At 30.9% G+C, this 26,954-nt stretch overlaps 1 protein-coding gene across 2 annotated transcripts in view; it reads right to left on the bottom strand.

Annotated features, from left to right (window-relative positions):
- Positions 1–25,689, bottom strand: part of CDH9 (cadherin 9) — a 259,796-nt gene extending 234,107 nt beyond the window's left edge. Inside the window, exon 1 of one of the 2 annotated variants that reach the window (XM_001374806.4) lies at positions 25,401–25,689. The gene's annotated coding sequence lies outside the window, so the exon portion shown is untranslated. The remainder of the gene's footprint in view (positions 1–25,400) is intronic. The other variant, XM_056824262.1, reaches the window with a different exon arrangement.
- Positions 25,690–26,954: the final 1,265 nt, after the last annotated feature.

Raw genomic sequence — 26,954 nt, 5'->3', positions numbered from 1 at the left:
TAGTAGAAAAATGTTAGTAATGCTCTATTTTGAGTCATTCATAGAAAATGCCATTTCACAAACTGCCTGAGAAAACTCAGGAGACAATAACAATAGAGATATACATAAGAATGTTGATGGAATAAGCACAGAATGAAGCTACTGTTATTTGCCCCATTAATTATTATGTTGGACCTCTCAAAATGATTTAAATCAAACAGACTGGGCAGATACATACTTCAATGAGATATTTGTGTCATTTTATTCACTTGTAGTAGCAAATAGAAAAGTGATTTTTTTTTTACTCCATATGAAGCTTTTTAGGGAGAAAGGAAACTAAGTATGTAAACCAATTAATAAAAATATAAATAAACCCTCTCATGAAACAGGATTTTGTTTTCTTTTTTGCTGTTGTTGTTCTTACTTTCCATCAGTCATAAAGTAACATTAATACCTCTTTATCCTTGTTCTGATTTTGGAAAAAGAAGTGGAATTTTTTTCTCATTCAGAATTCCATATGTCTCATTCTCTGTTGATTTTCCACATTTTATATGGGATATTTAAAGAAGCTTCAAACTATCTATTAAACCAGGCTCATGAGATACAAAATTTTAAACCTGACCTGGATAAAAGCATACAGTTGACAATGCATAGTAACAATGCATTCGTTTGGCAGTATGAGAGCTATTAGGAAGAGAAGAGGAGGAGGGAAAATGGAGGCTCCATAGGAACAGTTTAGAGTGATTTTCTTCCATTCACTGCCCTCTGTTGCCTCATTTATTATAACTTCTTTACTGTGTCGAGGTAATAAGAGTATTTAATATGAATTGCAATGCTTTAAAATTTTGCATTTTTAAGTAAATCAGGGATCTTATACTACTGCTAGCTGCTTATTTTGATCTAATTAATGCTGATTAATGTTGAGTTAGAGAACAAGAATTTATTTTTAAAAATGTTGTAATTGCCTGAATGAATATTAAGCAAATAAGCTACAATTTTTAAACAAGACATAGTGTAACTTAATTACAAACATGCATACTTGTTTATTTTTGCAGATGCCTAATCTACACTCTTATCATGCTAACTTCATTTATTTGATGTAATGTTCCAGTTACATTGGGGGACTACATAAATATTTTCTATTTAATTATTAGCATTATTAACATTGTTTCATATTCAATAATCAGCATTAAAAGTAGCATTGTATAGTAGTTAGATCCAGTTTCATGACTAAAAAGATCTAATTCAAGTTTGTACTTTCATAGGAAATGGATGTATGACCCAGATCAAGTCATTTAGTGACTCATTACCCATTAGGGGAACCAGCTAAATGGCTCAGTGGATTGAGAGACAGGCTCAGACCCTATGTTCAAATCTGTCCTCAGACACTTGCGAGTTGTGAGAGCCTAGGTAAGTCCCTTAATCCCTATTGCCTTTCCTTCCTGCTCATCTGCTTTGGAACTAAAACATTGTACCGATTTTAAATCAGAAAGTAAGAATTTTTTTAAATATATCCATTTAGGCAAATGAAAATAATATGAACTATAGAAAAGGCAATTCATTTGGATTAGAAGAGGGGATTTTCTTGCAAACAATTTCTCTACAATAATAAAATACCCAGTTCTGCTGCATATTTCTCTGATAATAAGCATGACAATTGACCAGTATATGAAATAGTATACTTCAGATGCTAAAATTTTTGCAAATGTAGTGAATCTTTTCTTCAGTAGTTTCCAATCACATACTAATATTTGTGACCCAGTATGGATTTTCCTTGGCAAAGATACTGTAACAATTTGCCATTCCCTTTTCTAGCTCATTTTACAAACAGAGTTAAATAACTTGCCCAAGATCACAAAACTAGTAAGTGTATGAGACTGTATTTGAACTCAGGAAAATGAGGTTTCCAGGCTCCAGAGCAGGCACTCTACTGTTTGCCAACCAGCAGTCCAACACAAACTGATTCTCTTAAATAATGTTATAGCTTAGATTTTGTGATGATTATTTGAAAAGGTTTCTGACTTCCAATTGCTTCCTGCACCTTAAAAATGAACTCATGTATTTTAAGCGGGCTATTTAAAATAGATCATTTTGAAATTAATAAACTATTATTTACTTAATGGCAAATATGATGACAAAGCAACTCAAGAAATTTCTAATTTCAAGAAATATTGAAAAATTCAATGGCAAAAGAAAAATGAACAAAATATGTGAACTCTAGAATGTATTCATTTAACTTTTTCTTAAGATGTTGTTATATGTGATCACTGACATTTATCTTTGGAATTTCTAAGGAAGATTTGTGAAAAAACACAATGATAGTAATTTGATTATTTTCATTTTACTGTTTGAATACATTAATTTGCTAAAATACTTTTTAAAACTTTCCAGAAATTTGGACATACCATTGAAACTTTAGAAGTATTTCTGTTGCAGTGCAGGGTTTCGTCTTGCTGGCTTTCTGTAAGCATTTATCACAATTTTGATTCACTTTGTTTCTTTAAGTAGAAGCCTTCAGCAAAAGCTCTCAAGAGACAGTAAATGTATAAACTAGATCTTGTCAAGTTTTCTTTCAGTCAAATATTAAAATTCCTGCTATCCAAAAGGGGGAGCTGTAGCATTAGGCTCTGTTGTTTTGTTTTATAACCCTTAGATTTCAAAATTAATTTCTCACATATTCTGCTACATGTTTTTTAACATACAACTGGCTGAACATAGCATTGTATTTAACTATATTGAAATGTTAGCATAGATTTCTGAACATTCTGAACATTCTTAAGAAAGAGAAAGACAGAGATAATGGCAATGACAGATATATAGAGAGAAACAGACACACAGAAATGTAGACACAGACAAAGAAAAAGAAACTCAGAGAGAGGGACAACATCTGAGAGAGAAACAAAAAGAAATAGAGAGATGGGCAGTGGGAACTCTTTCTAAGAAGTATAATACATGAGTTAAAAAGTATGCAGGTAGTATTATCTTTTTTTCCTGCTCATTTTAAAGAGAACCACATTCTTAAAGCTTAAGGAAGTCAAACAAAATTGAGTGATTCAGATGAAGGACAATTCAATTAAAACAATAACACTAGCATTTTTTAAAATTATGCATACTTTGTGCTGGAATAACATAGCCCTCTGACCTACTTGTAATAGGAGAATACTGATTTCTGCCCTAATAGCTTCCATAAGGCATTTTTAATAGTGAAATTGCTTTATTGTCCTTTGTATTCTTTGAAATACAATGCTTCTGAGTATATTAGATATTCTCCATAATTTTAGGCATAATAGGTACAAATAAATCTGTGTTCAGTGAATTGTGACTGTTGTGGTCCTAATGATTTATGTAGTTTGTTTAAATAAATGCTAAGCATTTTCATCTATGATTGAGACAGAGAACTGTGCAAAAATGAAGATCCATTGCCTAAAATGTATAACACCTGAAGAACATTATGAGTAGTGCAATTTGTTATCATTGATTTAAAATTGTGACTTGTTTCCTAGCAATACTACTAAGAGGTTTGTGTCCCCAAAATATAAAAAATGGGAAAAGAATCCACATGTAAAAATATATATATTGATAGTACCTTTTTATGGTGGTAAAGCACTAGAAACTGGAGGAATGTTCATCAATTGGTGAATGACTGAACAAGTTGTGGTATAGAATTCTAATGGAATGCTATTTTGCCCCAAGCAATGATGAAAAGGATTATCACACACACAGGAACTAGAAAGAATTATATGAAGTGATGCAATACGAAGTGAGCAGAACCAGGAGAATGTTGTAAATAATAACAAAAGTGCACAGTGATCAATTATGGATGACAACTTTTATCAGCAATGCAATAATCCAAGAGAACTCCAAGATACTCATGGCTATCCACTGCCATAGAAGTAACTGATGGAGTCTGAATGCAGTTTGAAGCATACTATCTTTCACTTTGTTTCCTTAATGAGATTTTTTCGTGACATTTATGTATCTTCTTTCACAGCATGATGAACATAGAAATATATATTGCATCTTAGCTCATATATAGGCTATGTCTGATTGCCTGCTATCTTGGGGAAGGGGGTAGAAGGGAGACAACATGGATGACAAAATGTCAGAAAATTATGATAAAATATCATTTATATTTAATCTTGAAAAATTAAAAAAAGTGAGTTGTTTCACATAATTTTTAAATGCATATTGATTTCAATTATATATTTTCAAATATGGTAATTTGGATAGTCTTTCCCTTGACTTTTAAAAGCTCAGAGATGCTACTGAGGAGGCTTGAATACCTTTTAGCCCAGCAACACTAGTACTAAGTCTGTACCCTTAAAATGATCAAAGACAAAGGAAACATATTTGTATGTCCAAAAATATTTATAGCAGTTCTTTTTATGGTGGCAAAGAATTGGATGTCGATGAGAGACTCATCAGTTGTAAAATTACTGAAGGATATATTGCATATAATTGTGATGGAGTACTATTGGGTTATGAGAAATGACAAGAGTCCAATTTCAGAAAATAATAGCAAAATTTATATAAAGTGGTGAGACATAAAGTAAGCAGAACCAGAAGACTATTGTATATAGTATCCACAATTTATAATAGTTATCAGCTGTGAATGATTTAAATACTCTGACCAATACAGTAATCTAAGATAATTCCAAGACTCAATTTGGAAAAAAAAATACTATCCACCATGGGGAGGGAAAATGTTGCCCTTTGAGAATGATTGAATGATTGTCAGAGCATCTTATCTATATTTTCTCTAAGATACTAAAATGAAATGAGAAAACATTTTAAACTCATAATTATTTCCATGAAAATCTTTTTACATTTGTTTTAAGCAATTAAATTTAACAAAATTTTATTAACCATCTGCTATTTTCAAGGTATAAACAATAGTGTTTGTAGATAGAATGCTGGGAAAGCAAAGAAAACCTTGGATCACTGCCCACTTCAACCACAATTTGACTCTATTTCTAGGGTACTTAGGCTATTGCTATAAAACATCTATGTGTTCTAAGTAGGTCTCTACAACTACAAGCCCAATTTGATACTATATTTGTCTAGAAAATAATGTGATTAAAGATGAATGAAGTAAAATTGGTAAAATAAAGTAGGAAGCAGCTGACTTAAAGGTCCTTAAATATCAGGCCAAGGAATTTTATATTTGATGTTATTTATATTTATATATGTTATATATATATATATTTATGTTATTATGTTATGTTATTTCAAATAGGTAGTCACAAAAAACTCCATAAGGCTTGTTGAATGGGATTTTGAACAGGATATTGGCATGGTTAGACCAATGCTCTGCAGAAATTACTGTAGTAGTTCTGTGAAAGACAATTCAGGCAAGGGAAAGACCGAAAAGGGGGAAACAAAAGTTGAGTTGATTATAGTAGTTTAGAAAGGAGCTAATCAGATTCTGAACTACAGTTACTATGAATCTGGGGTGATTCTGGAAGGACAAATTTTATCTATCAAGAATTAGAGAGAGGGGATAATAGGGTGGCTCAGTGGATTGAGAGTCAGGCCTAGAGATGGGAGGTCCTATGTTCAAATGTGGCCTCAGACACTTCCCAGCTATGTGACCCTGGGCAAGTCACTTAACCCCTATTGCCTAGCTCTTATTGCTCTTAGGCCTTGGAGTATTGACTCCAAGACAGAAGTTAAGGGTTTAAAAAAAACAGTTAGAGAGAACATAGGACAAATGATTTTTATATGAGTCAACTTTGCCTATTTAAAACTTGAACTTCTAGCAACACTTTTTTTAAAGGTGATGTCTAAGAACCCAGAGAAACTCAAGAAAGGAATCAACTTAGATAAACAAATTGGCATGTCATAAGCATAGATGATATTATTGAATTCATGTTACTACATGTAATAAAGAGAAAACTGAATATTGTTTAAATAGAAAAAACAAAAAAAATAAGACCAGAACCTTTTGGGGGGAGTACTCATATAAATATATATGAGAGGAAGAAAAAGAAAAATAGAAGGCTGGAGGAGAAACAGAAAGAAATATGATCATGGCAGTGAGTGAACAATTACTTGAAATGATGCCAAAAGTCAAAGATAGTAAATATTGCAAAAAGAGGAATGAGCCATTATTAGTAATTGGTAAGGGAATAGGAATAGTAACTATAGACTATTCTGAATAGATGGTTAGCAATGGAAAATTAAAGTTAACTGATTTGAGGATATAACATTGTCTTTTAAAGGAAAGAAATTGGCTTTAAATTGCAACATAGTGGAGTTATAGTGTAATATGTCTGATTGAAACAGAAAATTTTGGTGAAACTCAAATTTTAACCTATAACATATTTACATACATTAAACTCAATTAATTTGACAGTTGGAAGGAACATAACAAATCATATATTATAACTTATAATTCATTTAATAATCCTATTACAAAATATCTATGTCATTATCCAACAAATATTTCTCAAGGTACCTGTATACTTTGGAATAGTTCCTTCTCTGAATACATAACTTGTAAACCAAAACAAACCCCTTGGTGTCCAAGGAAACTAGGACTGTAAGTTATACAATAATTTCCATTCTGCAAAATTGGAGGGTATTTCTATTCCAGAGTCCCCCACCCCTATTAAAAAAAGTTTAAATTCTACTTTATAATTTCAATCTATACATCTATTATTTATCAGTCTTTTGATCTACCCCCAAATATGAAAATGAAGACAATAAGAACTGAAAGAGATAATAAATCAAATGAAAGGACCAGGATGTAAATACAGGTGAAACTGAATAACATACATTTTTTTAGGGTCCTTTCTTTTTTTTTATTTTATATCTTATTTGATCATTTCCAAGCATTATTCATTAAAGACATAGATCATTTTCTTTTCCTCCCCCCCACACCCCATAGCCGACGCGTAAATCCACTGGGCATTACATGTTTTCTTGATTTGAACCCATTGCTATGTTGATAATTTGCATTAGAGTGTTCATTTAGACTCTCTCCTCTGTCATGTCCCCTCAACCGATGTATTCAGGCAGTTGCTCTTCTTCGGTGTTTCTACTCCCATAGTTTATCCTTTGCTTATGAATAGTGTTTTTTTTCTCCTAGATCCCTGCAAGTTGTTCAGGGACATTATACCGCCACTAATGGAGAAGCCCATTATGTTCGATTATACCACAGTGTATTCGTCTCTGTGTACAATGTTCTCCTCGTTCTGCTCCTCTCACTCTGCATCACTTCCTGGAGGTTGTTCCATTCTCCATGGAATTCCTCCACTTTATTATTCCTTTTAGCACAATAGTATTCCATCACCAACATATACCACAATTTGCTCAGCCATTCCCCAATTGATGGGCATCCCATCATTTTCCAGTTTTTGGCCACCACAAGGAGCACAGCTATGAATAATTTTGTACAAGTCTTTTTGTCCATTATCTCTTTGGGGTACAGGCCCAACAGTGCTATGGCTGGATCAAAGGGTAGATATTCTTTTGTCGCCCTTTGGGCATAGTTCCAAATTGCCCTCCAGAATGGTTGGATCAGTTCACAACTCCACCAGCAACGAATTAATGTCCCTACTTTGCCACATCCCATCCAGCATTCATTACTTTCCTTTGCTGAATAACATACATTTTAATTGTTATTGTTCAGTCATGTCAGTCATGTATATCTCATCATTACCCTATTTTGAGATTTACTTAAAAAAAGATTCTGGAGTAGTTTGTTGTGTCCTTCTTCATGTAATTTTAAAAATAAGAATCTGAGTCAGAGTTAAATGACTTGCCCAGAGGCACACAGCTAGCAAGATTCTGAGGTCATATTTTACTTTATCATGATGTTTTTTTTTTCCTTTTTCCAAGCCTAGGAATCTCTTCACTGCACTAAAATTAGTAAAATTTAACATTTTACACTCGACTTCAAATCAATTTCAAGCCCTAAGTTGGAAGACATAAAGTCTATGTCTATATCTATATATCTTCCAACTTAGGACTTGAAATATATATATGTATATAGATAGATAGATAGATAGATAGATAGATAGATATCAGTTAATTTGAAATATATATATACATATACAAATATATATATACACATGATATAACATATAAACAATGTAGCAAGACTGTTAAGTAAGTAAAAATCTTGAGATATTCTTTTTCAGTGAGTCATATATGTGTTTTATATTATGATCAGTTCTGGGCATCACACTTTATGAATGATATTGATAAACTGCATAATGTCCAGATGAGGGTGAGTAGGATGATGAAAGATTTGGTTAATACCAAATGAGTATCAGTTAAAGGGAAGGTTTAAATTTAGTTTAAAGAAGAAAAAACTTAAGGGCATGACAGCTCTTCTCGAACATTTGAAGAATTGTTTATATGGAAGAAAAAGACAACCTCCTGTACTTCCATTGAATGATATATTAGGATAAACAATGAGTATGAATTTAAACGAGGTCCAGCAATACTTATAATCTAAGCTATCCTGAAGTAGAATTGACTATTTGATGAGTCAATGGGTTAACATAAAATTTATAGTTTAAAACAAACATTCAATGTATAGTTATGGATCCTGTAAATAATATCTGAAATCTCTCCCAAAAATTGTATTTTACAACTCTCATATTTTGAAGTTACTAAACATCATTGAATATCACTTTTTGAATCTGTGAAATGGAAGATAACAATTATTGTGCTAGTTATCTTAAAATGTGATTGTGAATATTAAAACATATCATGAGCATGACCTTGTAAACTGAGAAGCATTATGTGAATATATTATTAAATAACAATTATTATTACTATTACCATATTATCTTGTTTTTTCTCATTTTGATGGAGTTTAGAGTGAGAGTTCAGTAGTTAATACAAATAATTTTATTAATATTATTCTTTCATTATCATTATTCAAACATCTTTGTAAAAGGTAATTTCAAGCAATTGTAATGACCTAATAAAGTATTGAAATCCTCATTGGGCTTCAATGATTTAGCAATATCCTGAAGCATAATGAGACTTTTGGAATATCTTAAGCAATTTAGCTACTGACACTGTTTCCAGAGAACAACCTGAAATCATTGTGTGAGATCTGCCATGCTAAAAGGAAGTCAAGTGACCCCATAGTAGCAACTATTGTTCTTATAGGTCAACAGGACATAAATTTCATATCACATTATAAAATTCTTCATTTTTCATTACTTTTGAAATTTATACATAGAATTAGTTGCAGTGAGGCAGCTAAGTGAATATAGGCATAGGCCTGGAGTCTGGAAGATCTCCTGGAGTTCAAGTCTGTTTTCAGATATTTACTAGCTGAGTGACTTTGAATAAATTAACTAGTCCAATTTGTTTCAATTTCTTCATCTGTAAAATGAGCTGAAGAAAATGAAAAAAACTTTCTACCATATTTCCAAAAAATTATTAAATATAATCACAAAGAGTAGGATACAACTGAAATGACTAAACAAAACAATCCAGTCTCAATGCTGAAGTGATATTGGCACCTACTGTCTCTTTTGATCACATACCTACATACATACAGAGAGCTTTTGAATTAGCAAGGACAAATTTTAAACCATTTACCTAATATAGAGCAAAGTGACCCATCACCAATGGATAAAGGGTATTTCAAGTTTCCAACTCATTTCAAAATGTTTCTCTCTTCACCAGAACCTATTCATTACCATGAATTCATGCTTTGACTACTGGCCCCCAAAAAATATTGAAGAGGGTCAATGGAACAATGACAAACAGTCAAGAGGCCCAATCCTTATGGACAAGCTTATAGTCTTCATGGGCTAAAATATATCCAATCCATTTTGGGGATTGGGATATTTCATGGGTGGAATGTTGGGGGGATGCTACAGGACACAGAAGAACACTTGTTACTAACCTCCAAGTAACTGAGGTCTGTATTGCTAGATCATAAGGCCTCCCAAAGACTACACCAAGAAGTTACTTATTTGCATATAATGCTGAATGAATTTATGCTGTCTTGATTTTCTTTTGAGATTAACCCACTCACCTCCCTTAAGAGGCTCTTGTACCACACTCGATCCAGAAAGCAAAGGAAAATAGATAATCAAAAGATTAGAAAATACTTAGCTCAGATATTTCCAATTTGGGCATCCTCTTTTTTTGACACATATCTGTTGAACACTTATTATGCCCAAGGTTTTGTAATATTAAAAAAGAAAGAAATAAAGTACAATATAAGTAGTTTGAACAATTGTACAATAGAAATTATCTGATAGGTATTGATTTGCATATTTTAGCATTATTTTATGGGATACAACATCCTGTGTTACAACTGCAAGCCACAAAATCTCACAATACCATGACACTTCCAAAATTTCTTCTGATTTCTGCTTTACAGATGAAAGTTGCAGTAAATTTTATAGGGTTGAAGTGCTAAAAATGTGCTAATTTCAAATTCCTTTATTCTATTTTAAAACATATTATTTGAAAATTATTTCTAAGCCCACATCTTAGTGTTTACTTTGATATATGGAAAACCATTGTGCACCTCTTTTATTTGACAATATCTAAAGATTAGAAATGAAAATGTAAACATCCAACAGAATCTTGGAAGTATGTTACATTTAAAAGAGTGCTATTTCAATAGAGAAGTCAAAATATTTAGGTTCAAATACCACCTTTTTTTTGCTAAATGTGTAGCATTAAGTGAGTTACCTAAGCTCTTTATCTCCATTCCCTTACCTATAAAACAAGTGAATCAGACTAGGTGAATTTGAAGGACCTTTAAATTTTAAATCCAAAGAGATTATAAATCTTCTGATTTTACAAATGAGGAAACTGAGACCCTAAAAAATAAGGTCTTTTACTCAAGTCACAGTAAGAAGTGGCAGAACTAGAACCAGTACAAGGACTCAAATTTATTGTTGTTGTTATTAGGTCATTGAGATAGATAGATAGATAGATAGATAGATAGATAGATAGATAGGTAGATAGACAGACAGACAGACAGACAGACAGACAGACAGACAGACAGATAGATAGATAGATAGATAGATAGATAGATAGATAGATAGATAGATAGATAAAGATTTTTAATATGCAGTTCAGTCCAATGACTCATGTTAATTCAGGGACATATCTTACAAGATACAGATTGGTAATCTGAATATGATTAAATGAGTAGTCAAAGTAATAAGTTCACTTTTCTCTGTATCTGTCCAAATCTAATTCAAATAAAAAATAATTAATTAACTCTCACAAGCCTGTTTTAGAACGCAGTATGAGAAACAATATAATATGGCTGGACTGGACTCCATTTAGAAAATACCATTTGTCATGGCCAATATTGAATCACAAATCAAAGAAGCCCAACCTGTTGAAATAAGGAATAAGGAACAAGAATGAATCAGTGAAACAACATTTATTAGGCACTTACTAGGTACCATGTATTATCTTAACAATTGGAGACACATATGCAAACAAGCAACATGGTCCTTATTATCAATGACTTTATGTTCTAATATAGGAAGAGAGCACATAACAGGGGAAATTGAGAAAAGGGATTGAAGAGTGTGATGTGTCAAAATTTAAAAAATGGTCAGGATATGATGCAGAAACTTGTATCTGAGCAATGTAAGGTAAAATATCACTTTGAGAGCTAAGGGTAACATGGACAGTCTGTTATAATGTAAGGGCATGAATAATCAATTTATTTACCTCTGTAATAATGTGTTTATCTTACCTAGAGGGATACCAGGATTAGGACCAACAGTTTTGGAAATTTATTAAACATGCATTCTGGGTGCACTATCCTCTTATCAACTGGATATATAAATCAGTTAAGTCATTACTTATTAAATGACACTTCTGCATCAGTTTTTACATAAATATTTCAAATACAAAGACAAAATAAAAGAATTCTTTTAGTATATTGCATTGGAAGAAACCACATGCACATTAATAGGCAAATGCAAAACATATACGAAATATCAATAACATGAGGCAGAGGGTTGCCTTCAAGAAAGAGCTCATGTAGAAAGTACAACCTGAGCTAAATCTTTAAGGAAATCAGATATTACAAATAAGGGTAGTGGGGAGAGAGTACATTTGCACAGCTAGTACAAAGGTACTGCAATGTGAAATTAATTATAATTTATGGAGAATAGACTATAGAGTTTAAGAAGGGTAGTGATGTCTTAAAAAATCAAGCAAGATATGATGAAGAAAAGTAACAAAGAACTTTAAATACAAAGAGCAAGATTATTTTAGTCGTAGATATTATAGGAAGTAAATGTTGTTTACTAAATGATGTGGGTCATGGTGAGACCTTCACCTAATGTAATTCATTTTTTCAACTGTGGAGAGAATAGATTTTAGAAACTTGAGACAAAGAGAACAATTAGTAAACTTTTGATAGTCATGGTTAGAGGTGAAGAGGTTCTAAACCTGTGTATGGATAGAATTCTACTCCCCAGGGATTTTCTTTCCCAGCATCCCAGTTATTTATCTTTGTAATGTACTAACATACGGAAGATATAAGTTTTGTGTAGCTCCACCCTATCTCTCTTCTCCTAGAAACGTGGCTGTAGGGGGAGGGTGGCAGTGTGTGAGGTGAGAGGAAGGAGAATTTTACTCAGTTGTTTTTAACTCAGGTTTTTACTTTTGTTCTTTTTTCTTCTACTTCAAGTGATTATTAATAAACTTTATAAAATATAATAATTGGTGTTATTGGATATTAATTTAAATCTTACACTAGGGTGGTGCTTCTCTGACTGAAAAGTATGCTTTATGTAAGAATATTAGAGAGAGAAATAGCGAGAACTAGTGATTGAATATATTGGGTGAGAGATGAGAATGAAACTGAAAGAATAGCCAGAGATGCATAGAGAACGATTTTCAAGAGAAAAGGAAAACATATACACAAACACAAAAGCAAACAAACACACATACAAGATGCCAGACACTTCACAGAGTTTATGAAGAATGAGGACTGAGAAAATAGTGTTATTTGAAAGTTTAGAGATAATAGGCAATTTTGGAGAAAACACTTTCTATTAAGTGATGAGATGGAAAACCAGATTCCAGAAGACTTGGAAAACAATTAGAGGAGAGACAATAGAGGAAATAAGACTTTTCCAGGAGGTTTAACTGAGTATAACAGGAACTATGGAAAGATTGAGGGTTAGTAGAATCCATGAAGTGTATGGTTCTAAAGAACAGAATGATCCTGGGAGTATTGGTAAGCATTAGCCAATAGACAAGAAGAGGAAAAATTAAAGATATGGGATTAAAACATACTTATTGTGTGACCTTGAACAAAACCATTCAATCTCTTTAAGCCACATTTTCTTCTTCTTCTGTTCCAATCCACCCTTATTTTGCACTTCTCTTTCTGTTGATTATCTTGCACTTTTTAATAAAGTGAAGGTAATGCATTATCTAAGTAACAGTATGATTATCAAGCTAAGGTGAGTCAATGTACATATGGCTCAATCTCTGCTGTCTCTGTTTCTCTCTCTCCAAATATGTGTATAGATTTATATAGATATTGATAGAGATGTAATTTCTATTACTGAATTTGATTATCTTGTTATGAATCATTTCTTCTAAGTTCTATAAAATCAGACATTCAAAATGTAATACTTCTAATAATATTTTATAATCATCTAATATTTATGATATAGTACTCAAGATGGATGATGTCCTTGTCAACAGTTCCCCTGGTCTCTATAATTACAATGGTATATATAGAGAACTCACAGTGCCAAAATGTTTTCAGTGCAAATTGGCATTTGTTCTGCAATTTAGTCACAGATAGTTTTCTAAAACTTCTGAGAAGTGAATTACTCAAGTTCATAAAGATGCTATTAATACTCCTTTATCATTTGTTCAGGTCAATATATTCACGTATGTATGTATAGATAGAATGATACCTGTACACTGTGTTTACATTACATAAAGCCACATATATATTCATATATCTTTGTATATATATATATACATATATATGCTAATGTATATATTGATGTGGATGTATTTACATAATTTGTATTTATTTATATTAGAAAGATAAAATATATTACAAGGAGTAGGGTGAGAATTGAAGTAGATAAGAGTTCTCAATAAATTTGAAATAATATTAAGTTACAAATGTAGTAGTTTTTGGCAAAATAAATGATACAATTTTGAGGGATTATATAAGGGTCTCAAACTATATATAGATTGTGTGTGCATTTTCATATGTGTTTAGGAATTTGTAATTATGCTTGAGATAGGCAAGTCATCCTAATTAATGATATTACTATTTAAAATTATCAAAATAGATAAGAAATTCAATGTGAAAAAGGTGTCCAAAGAGATCTTATGTGTCATGTACTTCAGTCTTTATGATTATCATCAAGAAATAATGTTCATTTCCAATAAAAATTTCATGTTTCAATATTCAATTTAATTAAAAACTTCTTATTAGGGTATTTATTCTGCAATGTATGGTGCTAACCACTCAATTGAAAAATATGGAAACAGAAGTCACAGACATGAACAAGTCTCAAAGGTAAAAAAGGGGGTGGAGCAGAGATGATAAAAATGATGGAAAGTTAAGGCAAAATATCTGACATTAAAAATATGTGATGATATGGGGCACTATGAAATTTTTATTGCTGTAGATCTGAAAGACCTTCATAACTCATGTCTCTACCACTCTTGAATAATGTAGTCATTCCAGACTTAAGGCAATAAAAACTTTATAGCATTCTGAGTCATTACATATTCTATATGAATTTCATATGGTAAAAACTTGTAATGATTAATTTTTACCAATGTATGAATATTTTACCCTCTGCCTTTTTAATCACCAGAAATATGTACTTCCTAGCCAATCTGAATAGAAATATTTTTAGAAATAGATCATTTATGTGTTAAAATTATTATTATGAGGTTCTACCTAGCAGAGTTTTACATCATTTCTGTAGCTTCACAAAGGATTGTACAAAAAACATAATAAATGACATCTTAAATTAGAGATTAGGGAATCTGAGAGAAGAAACTGATGAAAAATTATGTATCCCAAAGATGCTTATGATTGAGACAAGTGATTATCTGAAAGAAGCGAGTTTTCTTGGATTTGGAGATGTGATATATTAATGTTTTATATGTTTATATCTTTCTCTGTATCTATGCACACATTTTCAAATGTATGGAGGGAATGTAAAGGGTTAAAGGATAAGTTTGTGAGAGTATTCAGTCATTTCAAGTAGCAATGAAAAAAAAGATAAATTCCTAATTGAGTGACAAAGCAATTATACCACTAAAATGAGAAATGAATTTTGAATTCTCAAATCATAATCACATAATTAATATTATTTATAGAATTGAAAAATCAAAAAGGTTGAATAATAATAAGTCTAGTTTCACAAAATCCTATTCACGGAGATTTCAGGATCATCTTTATAACTATAATGACAAGGATTACAGAGGAATTTAAATATAATGACAATGTAAAAAGAAATACAATTACATCTGCAATGAAGTGACTATGTTGTACTGCTCCAGAACTGTGATTTTGTTAAGAGTAAAAATGAAAAAAAAAACTCAAAAAGTCCTCTGATCATACTTTATAATACTGACAAATGAGATTCATACAAAAGAGGAAAATCAGGGATAATAAAAGAGTTTGGAAATGACACCATATGAGGAGTATTTGCAGGTATTTTGCATGTTTTCCCCTAGAACAAATTTCTCATGAAAAAAGTGGTAACTGATACTATAAGGGTAGAAATGAACAAGAAGGATTAAAGGGTCTGTGTTCCAAAAGAAAAAAAAGAGAAATGGTGAAATTTACAGAGAAGATGTTTCACTAAAAATAAGGATTATGCTTCTCATATTTAAAGCTTTTCTACTGTACTGAGTTCCTTATCATTCTAAATGCTTAATCAGCAGCTAGGGAATTTTATATATGATATAAAGGGGATTTATTATTGGGGCTGGTGCAAAATTTTCTGAAGTCCCTTAAAACTAATATTAAAGCAAAGTCACCCCATAAAAATCAAAAAAGACTTTTGATTTGCATTTGAGGCAAAGTGATGGATTTAAGAAGGAGGAATGAATAAAACAGTATAGAAAGGCAATATCAATGAAGGCTTTCAAAAATAAAACAAATATTATTCTATTTCTATTATAGACCATTCATGTTATAAGCTTGGAGTAATGCAGTGTTTAGCTATTACCTGGTTCATTCCCCCACAGAGCTTTCAGGTTAGTAGGGAAATGAGGCATTGAAAAGTCTCATGGCAGTGGTTAGAAATTGGACTTGCAATAGGGAAAATATGTTTAAAACTTGCTTTGAATAATATCTATTTCTATGGCCTTAGGAAATTTTCTAACTTCTCTGAGTCTCATTTTTTCTCATCTGTAATAATGAAGATAATAACACTTATCCCATGGAGTTTTTCTGAGAATTAAATGAGATTATATACATACTTGAAAATATTGCATGAATCTAAATTATTTTCTTTTGCATGAATAACTAGCATAAAATAAGTTAGCTATGAGTATTGCAAATAACTACCTGGTAAGACAAGAGTTAGTGAAAAATAGAGAGAAAAAGAGAGACAGAGTCAGAGACACAGGGAAAGACAGAGACAGAAACAGACAGAGACACAGATATAGAAACTCTAGAAAGAGATAATATTCAAGATGGATTAAACATTCTCATCCTTTAAGGGAAGGAGTAGAAACAATGGGGGGGGAAAGATATGAGAAACTTTTATAGAAGGGGAAATAACGGTGTGTCTAAAATCTTTTAGGAAAAAGGAAGATAAAAAGTGGCTTATTATAAAGTATTGGAGCAGAAGTAAAAGGAGCTTTACTTTCTTCATAAGGGATGATAATCGTCCCAGTAAAATAGAAAGAATGTGGCAATATAGGTGACTTGGAATGAATTGAGAGTGAAATTGGCAAGATCAAAAACAATAATACTATTTTCAATGGGTAAGAAACAACACAGGGCATCTTGATGGCACAGGGGATAGAGTGCCCTGGGCTAAGTCAAGAAGACCTGTGTTCATATCTGGTCTCAGACATTTACAAACAGTGTAATCCTTATTTTTTTAAAAATAAGATGTAATTTATTACTTTGAAACCAAATATATTATGAAACAAAATTTTCCTAGATTAGGAGAATAAAAATGTGAGAATATGAAAACACCTAATCTTACTTAATAGCTTCCTAAATATAGAATCCTTCTCTTGTCTTAATTGCTATGCCTTCATCTGATATGTAGTTTAAAATGCCATTCCATGAGAATATATAGTAGATGCAAATGATTAATTAGTTAATGATTTTAATTGCTATCAAAATGTAAAAATAACTTTTTAAAAATAGTGTGTTATTTTAGACTCAATCTAAACACACACAGACAGAAAACTAAAATGTTAATGTAGAAAACTTTGAAAAAATAACAGAAAACTTTGCTATTTTTGTGGGATAGGGACATGAATATTTTTTCTTTCTTTTTAAATTTTTTTAATTAGATGATTTAGTATGATTTTCCATAGTTACAAGACTCATGTTCCTTCACTCCCCTCATCCCCTCTCATATCTGATGCACAATTCCACTGTTTTTAACATGTCTCAGGCATGATTATTTTTGAAAGGTTATAAATGTTTTAATTTTAGAAAAATAATATTTTGTGGGATATTAAGGTACACTTTTAAAAGCAGTTTTCTTTTTTGTAAAATTAGTCCTTAATGAATGCAAATTCATCTTTACAGAGAAAATTGTAATGTTTTATTTTGAAGAAACATTTTTATATATTTTCTTTGAGTATTTCACTTAAGTTGACTATTTAGTTTAAATATAATTTTTCATTTTTGTCCATTTTCTATTTTTTATATTTAGAAAATTATTTTCTGTTTAGCATGCTAATATACATTTCTGATGTAACTTCATTTTTCTTTTGAATTTGTTTTAAGAACACAATAGTTTAGAAACAATTGAAAATATATTAAAAATCAATTTGATAAAAATACTCTTCCTAAACTAATTTTTGTTCATCTAGATGATGGGAAATCAAGGTTCAAAGGTCTCTGTTATCATTCATAATACTTTACAGTGATTATATATAAATCAAACTTTGCTATCCTCATCATTCATTGCCACTTGCTGATTTCTAAGACATTGTTAGTGAAGCTAAATATTGGCTGGTCTCTCTTGTTTTGAATTATCTTTTTGCTATGTCTCCACTTTACAAAATCTTAAGTCCAAGGAAGCTCAGTTTTTCTCTTCAATTCTATCTTTTCTTGGAATACTTCATTTATCACAACAGGACAAATGTTATTAGAGACTTGCTATCAGTTTATCTTAGATGCTTTCTGAAAGAATTTCCAATAAAATATTGCTCCTGTCTGCCTTCAGGTATCACTTAATATTTTTGGGATTTTCTTTGTGTGTCAACTAGAGATTCTTTCTCAAATGAATCAAATGAAGATGTTGATCCCACTTGAGCACACTGACTCAAAAATCAGATCAGAAAGTTCAGCTTTTTTAAACACTATGTGAAGAAATTATAGATTCCTAAATTGTTTACTAGTGGAACTAAGGAGTTCCCATGGATTATATAAATGTATACCTGTATGAAAATGTATACCTGTATGAAGGTATGAATTGCCCCTACAACTTTGGATCACTCTATTTGTTCCAATTATATATGATGACATTTTATTTTGACAAAAAATGAATTAAAATTTATGTAGTCACTAAATAAACCCTTTAAAATGGTATCTGTTTTGCATGTACCTAGGAAGAAGAAAGATAGGCTAAAAATATAAGGGCGTTTATATTAGGAAAGTTCTTGATAATTTTAATAATCCTTTCAATGATTTCTGTTAACTGAGATATCATTAGAAACTGAACTGTGTATATAACAAAATACTTAAGAGTTAAATGAAACCCCATGTTAAATCCTATAGCAAAAATAATACATAATTTAAAACAGAAATTAAATTTAATGAAAAATGCCTGTGTTAATATTTTTAATTTAGAAACCATGAATTTTCAACACATATATATATATACAAATAAATTCATACATCTATTTATCTATCTGCCTTCGATATAATTTTTTTCTATTTAAATTACATGCATTTTATTTTGACCATTTATAACTCTTTTTCAGAGAAGTGATCCATAGGCTTCTCCAGATTCCAAAGTCATTCATGACATGCAAAATAGTTAGATGTCCTGATTTCAGATATCCATAGAGATATACGAGAGTTTCAACCTTTCCGTTTCACCACCCAATAATATGAATACTCATATTATATTATTTAAATAAGTTCTAAACTAAACAAAGACAGTGTCATTACATATTTTATTTGAATAATGGGATTGTTGAATATGAATTATTATGAAAATTTAAAACTATGATTACATTTAAAAATAAAGCTTCAGCAAAAAACCCAATTCAACATGCTCTGAGAGGCTGTAAGTAGGAAAGTAAAAATATTCTTAAAATGCTTCATTTAAAAGACAATTTTTCTTTAAGATTAAAATCATATAATATGACAAGATAGTGGAATTTGCCCTTAAGAATCATTAAAGGTAACAAATTAACAAAAGTAGAGACTTAGTGCCATACTGAAAGACTCATTCACACCTTGTCTTTGATATTGGATATAAAATTAGCATTATATTTAATCAGTATAGTAAACTTAAATGTGAAAATTTATACTTTTCATGACAACATTTTAAAAATGTGGTGAAATGAATAATGGACACAAGTGATATCCAAATGAGTTTTAATTAGTAATTAAAACCAGATCTCCATATTCAAATAACAAGTTTAATGTTTCATGCTATGTAACACTGAATTGCTTTGCTCTTTTAAAATAAATAAACAAATAATATTCAAAAAAAGATTGCTTCAAAGTTTTCATTTATGTTTCTACATGATGTCATATCTTTGGAGAGTTACTCATCCAATGTGATTCTCATACTCACACCATGGGGGTTGATTTATATTTCTAATATTAAACATCTTTAAAGTGAGTATATTTCTCAATATATTCCTACTCACCATAAGATTTATACACATATACTATGTAAATACATTTAAAGATGTGTCACATTTGCATGTAATTATATAAAATTAAAAGTATGACATCAATAAATAATTTAAATATCACAAGATTTTTGAAATTCACTTTATATTAATATGTAGTATTTATGTTGCATAGAAATGAATATAAAAACACAGTACACTGATATTTGGCAATTAAATTAAATTGCTATAGTAACCTCCTTTTGAATCAAAAATAGAATACAAAAGAGACTCTTTGCTAGTACTGAGATAAAGTTAGTTTCAGAAATTTTCATGTATACCCAGTATGACTCTTGATGAAGAGAAAAAAAAGATATTTTATGTTAAATAAAAAAGATAATTTGAAGAAAATATATTTAATACTTATGTATACTAATGCATTAGTATCCTCAATTATTTCTGGTATACTATTGCTATGATTCTTTAATATTTTTATGGTTTCTTTGATAGCATATTTTGCCCAATAAGTGAACATCTAAATTAGATTTGTCATATACCATAATGCTTATTTAATATACCTGCAAATGATATGCTTATAACTATGGTCAAGAGAAACTTCTATAAAATGAAAGAACTTTCTCCTGCTACATTTAAGAGTATATAAATTTGAATCACTTAAATTTTAAATGTCTGGTGTTATTTGCAAGTTAAGTATTCCCAATCAAATTTGAATTATCACTCAAAACAAACAAACAACCAAAAAAAAAACCTAGTACAGAAACCAAGTGCTTATTATTTGATTTTGAACTTAAGCATTGAATCTGTATGTACTCTTTAAATTTTATCTATAACAAATTATATGATTTAGTATATTATTGAACTTTAAGGGATACGTAAAATTTTCTTATTTGTCAGGGGAAGTGGGGACTGCTGAAACATTCATTAAATATGAAATTGGTATTCAATTCATAAAATGAATGTAATGGAAAGGAAAAATATTTTATGTACCCCTATGTGTCATTAGTACTGAGTAATTAAATTAGAGTTTTCTATTAAACACCATCATGTCTACATTTTCCCTTTCATATTAAAAAGGATACACTTCCATAATTTTTGGAGATTTTTTTAGTACTATAATTATAAAAAACCATGGTTATACTACTTGCCTTTCTGCTTTTCCTCACATAATTTCCTGACATGTTTATATGATCATTCTTGTCAAGTCTTAAACTTAGGAGTAAGTATATTGAAATGTTAGAACTACTTTTAGAAAGATACTAATTCTCATAACTTTAAAATCCTCCTCCTCCCCAAACAATTTAACTTTATGTATTAACTTTATTCCATTGGGTACCCAAGGAGAAAATAAAATTAAATAACTATAAAATTATTTTTTTGTTTAGGAAACTTGAAATAACTTAAAATCCTTTTCTTTAATATAAATAAAATTGTAATTACTCAGTCAAAACCAAAGTTCTATGACTCATCGTTAGCTATCACAGGATACATAAATATTAATGACATAATATCATGGCTTAGAATAAGATCATTTTGGGGCAACCTTTTGTAAAACACAACTATATCCTGAAATAATTGATGCAAAAAGCTAAATGAGAAAGCAAATTATCTTTATATACACAGCCTATACCTTTTAAAGCAGACAGGTCACTATCCCATGGCAATGAAACATTTTAGCATTATATGAGGTAATTGTTGGTAGTACAACAAATACACTTTATTCCTCTCTTCTCAACTACCTTTATCCCCTATCTTTTTTCCTCCCTCTATGTATCTATCCTCATTTGCACTCCTTTATCTTTTTTCTTTTTTCTCTTTAAGCTAGTTATAAATCCATGAATTTTATGCAAATATTCAATCTCCATAACTGACATTTTCAGACCCAGAGAAGTTGCTTATCTCCTATCTATAATGATGACAATGAATGAGTATATATCATGCCTCTTCCAATGCTATGTAGCACCTAAAATGATACTGGTCATAGAGTAAGAAATCTACAAATTGGACTGTATTTGTTGATTTTAGGTTAATTTTTTGGTCTTTCTTTTGAATTATTAAGTATTCCCTCCCCAAAATAAGAATTTCAGTACCCTCATACTTTTCATATGTAGATTAGAAGAATTTCAAAACCTATGGTTTCTTGACATTAAAAAACAGTAGAATTTCATAAATGTTTTAAAATTCCTCTCTAATAATAATTACATTGACAACATGAGAATATTTATCTACTTACAAATCTTCTCAATAACCACTTATACTCAGAAAGGTAACCCTATAGCCTGAATTTTCTCTATAGAAAAATTCTAAAAAACTTCACTACTGGTTTAATATTTAAAGATAATGGAATGTATATATTTTTTTAATTTAGGAAAGTGATTTTGTATTTTTGCAGTTACCATGGCAGCTAATATTTAAGTTTATTTCTTTTTTAATTTTCTTTTTTTAATTTATATTTGTCCTTTCAAAATCAGTCTCCATTAAACACATGAATTATGATAGGGTTTTAATTAAATATTATACAGCTTTTCTAACACTTATACATCAGGAAAGTACATGAACATAGGTTCAATTAGTATGTTTGCTAGTTTGCATTTTGACCCCACTATAAATGAATGAAAAGGTTTTGTAGCTGGAAAATTTTCGAGTTCTTAAATTTTAAAACATACATTCTTGGAATCAATACATGAAAATGGAATATCAATATTTTTACATTAAACTACTTGTAGCATTGCCCAAGGAATTCTAGTCACCTCAATATTCAAAAGTCTTCAAAAATTGTAAGGCCATTATTCAGTAAGAGAAATATTCATCCTCTCATATCCTTATGAAGTGATAGTATTGAAAACAATTTTACTCTTCAGTTTTTGGTTTATTTGTATTTTCTGGCAGATTTAATTTCAAAATAAAGAATATATATTTGATAGAATACTATCTTCATCCATTTAGGGATTAAAGTAGTGTCCCTATCTTCTTTAATTCCTCCAAGACAAACAAACAAACAAAAAAATCTCTTCATAGATAGAGATACCAAAGATATGCTAAACCTGTGCATTCCTTACCAAGAAGAGCAACATGTGATTGAAAATGGTAAAAAAAGCCAACTGATATGGAAATAGAGAAAAATAGGGACTTTAATTTTAGGCATCAGTACTATCAACTTGAATTTGAATTGTTTGATATTATGATATAATAAAATGTAAATTAAGTTCTGTTACCAATGTCAGGAATGTTCAAAAACTATTATTTGATTTATGAAAAATATTAGTATGGGTTCATACTAAAAAATTCCAATTGCTATCTCAAAATATGAATCTGGAGAAAGTATGAAAAATTATTAATTATTTTTGTGCAAATATATATTTTATTTTAATATTATTTCCCATATAAACATAGAATCTACTTATCAGAATATTGTATCAAACACTCAGACACATGAGAAACTTATTGAAAGCTTTCCCAAAGGATCACTATTTAATTCCTCTTAATGACCTTTTCATATTATACTTTTCACTTGAATTTTTTCCTATCATTAATATTCTACAATTATGTGATTTTGTTGAATTCAGCATACATGTATGGACCTATTCATAACATTTTATGCCAAATCAACAGATGAATAAATATTAAAAAGAATTAGGTGTTGCATTTACTTTTTTGACCTGTCAAAATCTCTGCAGTTCATAACTCCATCCCAGAGTTTGACAGTGCCATCCCTGAGTAACAAATAGGATCTTTAAGTCTATCTACTCAAAAGCAAGTAGAGTAATCAATCTTCTACTTAAAATGTTTTAATGGCATTTATCACACTCCTGAGCTTTGAATCATGATGCCCATTCTTAGTTCCTACCGCTAAAATATATTATTAATCGCATAGATATAGCAAATGGTGCTAACAAAGGCTTCATTTCTGTAAAATAAAAGTTACCACTTTTTCTATATCTAACAAACAGCTCTATGCATTTTCTGTGTTTTCTAGTTTACTGGATATATTTGTGTAGGAAATGGGTGTTGAGAAATAGTATCATCTTATTAAAATCTCAGCATTAATATGCTAGTATATAAAGTTCATTAAAACTAATATATCTCTAAAACAAAAATTAATTTTCTCTTGCACTACCAAATTATGCCCTCATCAGAAAATTGGTCTGGGAAGATAATCCAAAACTTTTCTACTATATTTGATAAGTGCCTTAAATGACTCCTCATATTTTCTGAACTTCTTATTTAATAGTTCAGGATGCCCAAGCCATGCCACTTCAGAGAATATTGATTCCCTGAGAGTTGGCATTCATCATTCTTTGTTTCAGACTAGTGTGCTCTCTACAATTGAATTGATGTGATTGCATACATATTGCATGTCAGAAATGCTTTATTAAGCAATTGCAACTACTAAATCACTATTAATCCAAAGTGGCAATTTTACCTTTGACTTTTTTCTTCTTGTTCACTCTCTCTCTCTCTCTCTCTCTCTCTCTCTCTCTCTCTCTCTCTCTCTCTCTCTCTCTCTCTCTCTCTCTCTTTCTCTCTCTCTCTCTCTCTCTCTCTCTCTCTCTCTCTCTCTCTCTCTCTCTCTCTCTCTCTTTCTCTCTCTCTGTCTTTCTCTGTCTCTCCTCTTCTCCTCTCCCCTCTCCCCTTTCTTTCCTATCTCTTGTTACATAAATATCAGGTTTCCTAGAATATGAGTTAACACTTCTGGTACATTATCTTATACTTTAACATGCTGCTGACTTTGACTTAATTGCTTTTCATATGTGAAAGAAGCATCACCTTTATCAAAGGTGATATTCATATAACTAAATAGAATTTAACCAATATTTTCTCATAGTTTAGTGATTATCAAGTATAAACCCTTTTCCCCTTCAAAAGGTGATAAGAAGAGAATTTTCATGTCCAATCCAATTTCTAAAGAAGAAAAAATCTAACACCACTAAAGTGATACTGAGGATGACAATTAGCTACAGATATTTCTGATTCATGACATTTTGTGAGAATAAGAGTTAATGAGAAGCAGTTTTCAATCTACAGAAAGAGAAAATGTGCTTTCCACGGAACATGTTGATGCATGGTTAACTTAATAGCTTTGAGGTCAGTCCATGCAAATCAGTATACAATTGTATTTCATCTTTTATAATGACCCGGAAAGTCTGCATCTGAAGGTACAAGAAAAAAGACATGTGCTTTTATACTTCTGAAAGAAAACAAAACCTGCACAAGTTTTGTGATTCAGAAATCTTGTATGTTTATTGAAATAACCTGAATTTTCTCTTTTCTGTTTCAAAATGTTAAAATGGAAAGAATATACAGAAAGCACCTTAGAGCAGATATTTAAAGGTTTATATAAGTTTGTTGCAAAAAAGCACTCTCTGTCTCTCTTTCTTTCCTAAAATAATAATGCCACTTACCTTCTTAAGAAATATGAAATTCTAGTTTTCTTTAATGATTCACTGACAGCCCAGCGTTGTTATGGTTTGGTTCCTTCACTTTGCTTCTAACAAAATCTCTCCACTGCTGAATCTTCTTGCCTCTAACTGTGCTTCCCTCTCTCAGCATCACTTTTAACTCAGGCAGGCAGGAAAACTGAAGCCAAAGGGACTCTCAATCTGATTGGTTTCCATTCAGTGTCCCTGATTAATAAGGAACGTCCCTCACACAGAGAGATATTGCTGCTGATGGAGCCGCAGTGCTCAACATGAGAAGGTCTTGGTCTGGGGTGGGGGAGAACAGACCTTGCTAGGCATACAGTGATTTGCAAGTGAATGCAGTGGGAGGGTTCAGAGAGAAGTGCTTTGTTAAAGACCCCCCTCATGACAGACTAACTGTGTCTGTGGTCTCAGTTAATCAGCTCTGCTTAATCTGTTTTTCAGTTTTAGAGAGAAAGGTTATAGCATGCCTGTAACCTGTAAATTATCTGTAGAAAAAAATATAGCACAATTGTACGAGTTAAAGCTCAATGGTGTGTGTGTGTGTGTGTGTGTGTGTGTGTGTGTGTGTGTGTGTGTGTTCTCATGGCAGAATTCAGTAGTTCCTTATTTCAGTTCAGGGACAAGATTTGAAGTTGAAGGTAGGAAGGAAAAGGAATCAAGACTGTTTCCCCCCACTTATAGTGGTGAATTTTCCATTGTGTTTCTGCAGGTATATCATGCAGAATTACCATTATTATGATTATTAAAAAAAAAACCTCTATTCAGTCACAGATGATAATTTTTAGATTCCTCCCCACCCCTTCTTTATAAAGTGAAAATAATAAAAGCTGTTTTTGGATTTGAGATTCTCCTCCCTTACTTCTTTGTTCTATTCTTGAGAGATTTTCTCCTTTCTTTGAAGTATCAGATAACAATAAAAGGCAGTCATGCAATGGGAATAGAAGGCACCTGTTAGAGTTCCTATTCTAAATCTATAGACTATTAGAAGGAATAATTACAGGAGAATTTACCTGTTTTAGTTGAGAGGTCACTTCCTACTTAGAAAATGACAGGAGAAGGGTGCTGATTTTTAAATAGATTTCTGTGCACTGAAAACAAACATGAATAAAAACAAGAGCTATAAGATAGGTTAAAAATGGTTCAGATTATCACATCAAATGAGTTGTCAAGTCTCAGTAAAATGTCAATTGCTTATTTGATGTCTCAAGCACAATTTAACAATGAAAAAAGTAATAAAATGCTAACTTCCATTAATCCATGCAAAAGCTAAGTTTACAATTCTGATTATACAGTCACTTCTAAAACACATAAGTATGTACTTCACCACATGTCTTATACTCCTTCTAACCCTCTGGTCAGCAGTCATTATAGGACAGTAAATGGAACTTTGGAGGGGAATTTCTTCTGGACATGAGTGTTAGTAAGTACTTCTCTCTACTTTAGAACACATACATTACCCACCTGCTTTTGAGAGTTGAAAGCTTAGAAATCCTTCTTCCAGTCATGAGTGACCAAGTAATTGTTATTGTGGAA

The sequence above is a fragment of the Monodelphis domestica genome, chromosome 3 (genome assembly GCF_027887165.1).
Source record: "Monodelphis domestica isolate mMonDom1 chromosome 3, mMonDom1.pri, whole genome shotgun sequence".
NCBI lineage: Eukaryota > Metazoa > Chordata > Mammalia > Didelphimorphia > Didelphidae > Monodelphis > Monodelphis domestica.
The sequence above is the reverse complement of the archived record's forward strand: the minus strand, read 5'-3'. Positions and strand labels throughout refer to the sequence as shown.